General features: G+C 38.3%; 1 non-coding gene across 1 annotated transcript; it reads right to left on the reverse strand.

The window, feature by feature from the left end:
• Positions 1-6,685: 6,685 nt before the first annotated feature.
• LOC132643066 (small nucleolar RNA R71) lies at positions 6,686-6,791 on the reverse strand. The gene has a single exon (XR_009583517.1). It is a non-coding gene; the product is annotated as a small nucleolar RNA R71 (small nucleolar RNA).
• Between the last annotated feature and the right edge of the window lie 882 nt (positions 6,792-7,673).

The raw sequence follows: 7,673 nt of genomic DNA on the forward strand, positions 1-7,673 counted from the left end.
CAAGTTGTGAATGAAAATTTTGATGTGGAAATATTAAGTAAAGCTAGGGGTAAAAAGAGAAATGCTGTCGAAATTTCTGTAAATAAAGTGTTGATTGAGGATTGGACTTCTAAGTAGCTATAACTAATGTTTTGTATATACTAATATTGTTGTAGATCTTGCGGAGCCAAGGATTTAAATTCGTATTACCTTAGGAAGCGGGCAAGGTATGTAAGGCTTACCCTTTCTTTCTTTTGGCATGATCTTTGTGAAACCAACATGACAAAGTATATGTATGATTTCAAAGAAACTCCCATTCTTAGAGCCACTAGGATGGCTAACGTTCTTGATTTCCATAAGCTGTTTCATATGGTTTTGATGCGTATCCATGATGTCCGAAGTTCGGCTGATATGTTTCCGAATGACATTCAAGAGATAATTGATATGACTAATGTCTTGGTTTTCAAATGAGAGCACATCTGATTATTCCGTTGAGTCTTTGATATATTTTGATACGTACATATGGTTCCAAAAGCTCTATCTGATATGATCCATAACGATATTCGAAAGGTACCTAACAGGATTGTTGCTTTGATTTTCCAAAAATGGCTTCTGAAACGTTCGTAGAAGGTTCTGTACTTCAACCGCTCATAACTTTCTTATACTAAGTCGGATTGACCCGAAACTTGTTTCTGAGCCTTCAGGTGTCGGTTTATGTACATACCCATCGATTCTTGAAAATTTGTTCTATGTGCATATGTATATGGAGCGACGTCTTATGAGATCTACGATCTTATTCCATGTTCTCTTAACGCCGTTATTCGTTGCTAGTCTCATCTTATAATAATTGTTCCTTCAAGGTGAGACAGAGCTATGATGATTATTCCATAATACATTCGGAGGTTACCGACCTTACGTCACTCCGATAGAGACATAATTTTTTTTGGGCTCTCCTGCATACTGTTTACATGATATACGTATATGATACATGAACATGATATATGTATAAGTATATGGGGCAAGGGAAAAGGTGAGGCGCTATAGACGCATAGCCACCTGATCAGTTGGTATAATATGATAGCATCCCGGACGCGGGATATATGGATAAATGGATCGGGCTGCACGTTCCGCAGCAATATAATATATATATATGGATCGGGCTGCACGTTCCGCAGCAATATAATATATAACTGGATCGGGCTGTACGTTCCGCAGCAATATGGTATATATATATATATATATATATATATATATATATATATATGTGTGGATCGGGCTGCACGTTCCGCAGCACTAAGCATGCATGGTACCCGCCAAAAGGCACTCATATGTACAGGTTGCTCTTCTATCTCATGATATGCTCTATACTTCCTTTATGTCATTGCTCATGCTATGTATCTCTCGTATGTTATTATTCATGCCTTACATACTCGGTACATTACTCGTACTTACGTCCCTTCTTGTGGACGCTGCGTTTCATGCCACGCAGGTAAGCAGGTAGACGGGTTCGATTCCTAGAAGCTCCACCAGCTGTACATTGAGAGCGCTCCAGTTGTTCCGGAGCTTCAGTTTATGCGTACTACTTTTGTGTATATATTTGGGCACGGCAGAACCCGGCCCTCCTTGTGAATATATGTATCTTGTTTAGAGGCTCGTAGACAGATATGTACAGTCAGATGTTTCACACTCTTGTTCGTCCTTGTCGCTGTATAATATGTTAGTAAAGCTTATTGACACTTGTTTACGAGTATGCTATTAATGGTGGTGTTGAGTAAAGTAATGACGGTATCATCCATACGGCCCACTCAGTAGTAAGAGTAAGATGCGAGACAAGAGGTGCTCGGTATAGTAGTATCGGGTACCCGTCAAGACTTCTAGTGGGGTCGTGACAAGTAGAAATAAATAGGTAGAGCAAATAGGCAAGCACGTATAGTCACCAAACATGTCCAGATAGTAATTCACAATAAACAAGGCCCAATGACGCATTATTCTCATATTTCTATACCTAGGGTAATCTCTAACCCTCTAAGGCTATCATATTTCCAAATAAAAGACTCTTGCAGGTAAACAACACAACAATAAGTCATCAATAGAAATTAAATGAAGAATTATGTCAAGTAACAACCAAGAATGTATGAATGAATGTTTATGTCATGTGATGCAATGCAATGCAACTGCAATGAGCCGCCACACAGGCCCTTCTCTATGCAAGGAGTTGCCACACATGCTTTTCTGCACCGTAAACACATGCTAAGGGCACTACCTTAATAGCCATGACTCATGGGGGACCCGTAAAGTCCATGTACACCCTCTCACTCCGGTATATGACATCAGATCACGAGTAATCATACCGCTCTGATAAAGACCTTGGACCTTGGCTCTCATATCTCTTTCATCATCATTTCCATCACAAATTGTAACAGGTCACATATGAAATGCGGGATACAATGCCATGCATGAAATCAACTTCAACACATAAGATTATAAGGAATTAGATACCATATGCCCGATGTACGGAAACCAATGCAGTCAATAATTCAATTCATAATGACTCAAGTCATGAATCCAGTAATGCATGCCAAACTCAATAAGACATCATTAAATACAATCCTCCTCTAGTCATAAGTGAATAAGAAGTCACTTGCTAGTGACTAATCAATGCCACAACATATCAACTAAAGTTCCTTCTCTATACATGAGGTACAAAGTAGTATCAGAAAAGCAGTCCACCCTAATCCTAGTCACAATCACAAGCAAATATGACGGCAAGCCTACATAATAGCCGGCAATACTAACCTATTTAGAATTCACCTCCACACCATGCCCGAAGGCCTAATTATGCTTTCTCTATCAACAACTATCATCTACATACATGTCCTTAGTCGAAGTCTAAACTCAGGTAAGCCGTAACCTACCTTGAAGACAAACTGGAGCCACGAATCATCCACCTTGAACTTCTTCCCTTTTTAGAACGCATCCGAATGAAGTAAGGTCTAATAAAATAAGTGGTCTGTATTAGCAAACAAGTCTACGAACACCCACGTTACTTACTCCTAAAAGGACATGAAAACAACCTTTAGAAAAATGATCCTAGGCCCACAAGGGCCAAATCGAAACTTTATTGAAAAATTTGTTTACTCAAAGTCTAAACAATCACCACCCTAAGTTTCAAGCAATTCTAATCCCAAATGAGCATCAATTTATCGAAATCCCCCATTTTTGGAGAGAATCCATAAACTAATACATTGAAAATCCACTTGAAATCAAACTTTGAGTTTAGAAATGGTTTATCCAAGCTTAATCAACTAAAAACTACGAAATCCCTCCCAAACTATCCATGATTAGTTAAGAAAATCCATTTTCTACCCTAGGGTTTGTAAGTCACAAAAAACATCTTTCCAAAACAAGTTTCCCATCAAGGTAATTCTTAATAATCCAATAAGAAATCATAAAACAAGGATAGGAAGCTTACCCAAATGAACTACCTTGAGAAACCCTCTAACGAGCTGCTAGGTCCAAGAAATTTATTTGAGAGAATGGGGTTCAAAGTTGGAAAAGATGGGATTAAAAGCAACTTTCTGGTCCAGCGATTCCGCAGAAGAATATAGAGGCGGAACTCATTAATTTCTCCATTTTCCTCAGAGGAAGAGGAAGCGACGCAGATGCGGCTAGCTGTTCGCAAGTGTGAAGTACCTGTACCAGAAAATACTAGGTCTTCCACTGACTTCCAAAACTTGATTATAGGTTAACCCTTACTCGGTAATTTCAAGTAGATGATTCTTCAATCCTTGGAACGAATTAAGACTCACCTGATTACCTCGGGAATCACATTACCCATCCCTACGAGTTAAATAATACCGAAGAGAATCTATAAGAAGGATATTTTAGGGGATAAGATAATAACGTCTATAACAACCAAACAGTCATTATAAATACATATAGTATTGATTTGCATGCTAGAACATTATTATGAATATCTCATGAATTTACTGATAATTCAGTGACATAGATCTAAGGCTTAACACATAGCCAACCCCTTAAACTTGTCAGAAAATTCTATTTAGACACTTGAACTAAGCATTGTTCCAATTGAACACCTCAACTTCTAATAAAGTGTTTCAATTGTCTACTTTCGATTCAAATTTGATTTTTTTTTTGCATGTGTTTTAATTCGCCTATTATGTATTTAAGTTAATCACATAAAATATCTCACCTCCTTTAATTATACACACAATCCTCAAGTAGAAATGCCTGAGGTTTTATGGCTTATTTAGACGAATGCGTATAATTAAAGGAGGTGACATAATTTATGTAATTAACTTAACTATTAAAACAGAGGTAAAAAGTTTTTTAAAATTTGAACAGAAAGTGTCTAATTGAAACACTTTAATAGGAGTTGAGGTTTTCAATTAAAATATTGCATATTTTGAGTGTCTAAATGGAATATCTTTAAAAGTTTAAGGGGCTACCTATGTATTAAGCCTGGATCCAATTCATGCACTATTTATATGTCATGTGTATGAATATGAGATTCATGTGTTTGTGTCATTCATTTTTATATTCTTGCGATAGTTTATATGGTTATAGATCAATAGGATCTAGTTTCAGATGAAATCTTGAGATTATGGCCAGATGGGATCTGGTTCCGGGTGGAGTGATGAGATTGTGGCATGATGGGAAGATTGACATAATTATTAGCACGTTGGAATGTTGTTGTGTGCTGATGTATGAACAATGTGATTGTCTCCCATGGATTGTTGGTGATGTGCCGCGAATTTCGGCACATTTTATGCCTTTGTAACTAGAAGTGTTGCTTGTTTTTAAGTGTTTTTACATTGTTTCTTATGTTATTTTTGTGTTTTATAGGGTTGGTTGAATAAAGATCGAAATGATATGAAATGCTGAAAAACGGACAACTTGGAGCTAAATGACGGTCCGTAACTCATGTTACGGACCGTAACGTGATCCGTACCAGAGAGGATACGTGCTGCTATGAAGGACGGTCTGTAACTCATGTTATGAGCCGTAACGTGTACCGTAAGCTGAGGAAAAATTTCAGAAAGTTGCCAAGTAGTGTCAAAGGTTACGCCCCAGAAGGACGGTCCGTAACTCTGATTACGGGGCGTAACTTCATGGCGTAACGCATTGGCCACTGAAGATTGAGGCCATGATCTGCTGGGAGATATGGACCGTAACCTGTGTTACGGTCCGTAATGATGCCGCGTAAGGGTGTTTTTGTCCAGAAACTTGGCGCGATTTTTGTCCCTATAAATACTTAAAGTAGGGTTTTAATTCAGATATTCTGATTTTTCTTGGGAGCATTAACTTTAGGTCTTGAATATTAGAAGTGGTTGGAGCATTTAAAGCAACAACTTCACTTTCATTCCATATTGTATTCGCATCGTAAGTATATTATGTTAACTTTTAAGCTTTCTTTGATAGCCAAAATTATGAGTAGCTAATTTTAACGCTAAGGTTATGGGTCCCATGATGGATATTATGTGAATGGGTTTCTACTATTGATATATGCATACTGGTTGTTAGTATTTATTCTATCTTTGTGCGTTAGCGTTGGGTAATGATTGCAAGCATTAGCCTAAGCCATTATACTAACTTTTCTTGGAAAAGAGAGTTAGTATTGGTAAGATTGAATAATGATGACTCGGGGCGTTAACCCTCGTTTAATAGACTAACTTAGGGATAAGAACAAGTCTAAATTGGCATTATTGGTCGCTCTTCGATTTCAACTCTTTTATATTTGGAAAAAATATAAAGAGGAAATACGGCCTAACTGTTGGGAAACATTAGAAAGTCCTTAAGAGATCAAGTGCATATTCTTAGAACAACCATTAGAAATATATCACATTGAAACCTGAAGCATAATATCTACTCAAAATGGGGAACACAACCTTGGTCTTTCTCTCGCATTAAATACAATTCAAGTTAAAGTATTCATTTACATTACTCAACAATTATTTCAAACTGTCCGGAATAGGATAAAAGCCTTTAAAGAATAGTATCGCATACAATTAGTATCCTTTTCTCTCCATATTCCCTGTGGGATTCGACCCCAACTTTATTTGGGTTACTATATTTGACCACGTCTGCTTTACGCCATTAATAGGTGTAATTTGAGCGTATCAAATTTTGGCGCCATTGTCGGGGAATACGGTTTAGAAATTACTAATTGTTGTGTACTCTTGTTTAAAAGTTTTTCTATTCCATCACACCTCGTTTGCTGTTGTGGTGAACCAGGTGAACATGGCAGGAAGACCGAATCGGAATCAAGGAAACCAAGGTTTACTACAAGTGAACCCACCTGCACCTGAAGAGGATGACGATGACAATATATTTTTTGAATTCATCAATGAAGCTGATTATGCTTCTGCTGTGGTCCCTCCTAGAACTGGAAATGCTACCTTCAAAATTGATAGTTCTATCTATCAGCTGCTGAAACTTGAAGGTTATTTCCGATATTCTTCTGAGGATTGTCCACTTCGACATTTGAAGAACTTCTTGCATGTATGTTCTCAACAATCCCAAAGTTCTGTTTCTGCCGATCGACTTCGGTTACGGGTCTTCAAATATTCCTTGGCTGGCCAAGCAACGGAATGCTATGAAAAGCTTCCCAGCAATTCTATACATACCTAGAGCGAGCTAGCCAACACATTTCTGAAGAAGTGGTTCCCACCGAGCAAAAACGCTGAACTTCGAGACAAGATCTTTGAGTTCAAACAACTCCCGGAGGAACAGTTATATTCAGCATGGGAGCAGTTCAAGTATTATCTAGCTCAATCTCCAACTCACGGGTTTCCGGATGCTATTCTCACGGAGAAATTCTACAAGGGCTTAGATACAATGAATCAGATTGTTGTCAATACTGCCGCGGGAGGATGCTTCATGGACAAGTCATTTGTAGTCATCACCCGCTTGCTTGATAAAATCACCACCCACAATCAAGCTTGGCATTCAACTGATAGTAAGAGTCTTTCTTATGGTAGTCCATCACTAGCTGTCGTTGCAAAAGAAAACCATGAGAGAGATCATGCCTTTGCTCAATTGCAAACCACGGTGGATCTATTATCAAAGAAGTTGGCAAAAAAAAATGCACAAGGGGTAAATGTTGTTGACGAGTTACCACCTCTTCCACAGGGCATGTATCAAGTCCCTGAAGGGATGTACCAAGATGGGCAACAACAATATGAAGATGCTAATTATATCAATAACTCGCAAGGGGGCTATCAAAGGCAAAATTATCAAGGTCCGGGCCATCACCCATGGCAAAAGCCTCAACAACAATTTCAAGGGAACAATTATAGTAGAAATGATCAGGGAATTACAACAACAATAATTATAGCAACAAGAGTTCGAACCCTTACATTCCACCAAGGGGGCAAGCATCGAATTCCCAACAGTGGAGAGACAATTCAGCTAGCAACTCTGCTGGCAACACTTCTAATAATTCTGCGGAACTGAAAAGAATGATGCAGAAAATGCTAATGAATCAGGACAGAACAGAGAGCACAATCAAGGGAATGTCTCAGGTTCAAATGTCTCATTCAGCTTCCATTCAGAAGCTTGAATCGCAATTCAGAGACCTTTCCAGAGAAGTGCATACTCCTTAACGTGGACAACTACCAAGTGATACAGTTCCAAATCCAAAAGGTAGTGGGGTAAACTCTGTGGAGCATGTA

Source organism: Lycium barbarum, chromosome 5, assembly GCF_019175385.1.
Source record: "Lycium barbarum isolate Lr01 chromosome 5, ASM1917538v2, whole genome shotgun sequence".
NCBI classification, from domain to species: domain Eukaryota; kingdom Viridiplantae; phylum Streptophyta; class Magnoliopsida; order Solanales; family Solanaceae; genus Lycium; species Lycium barbarum.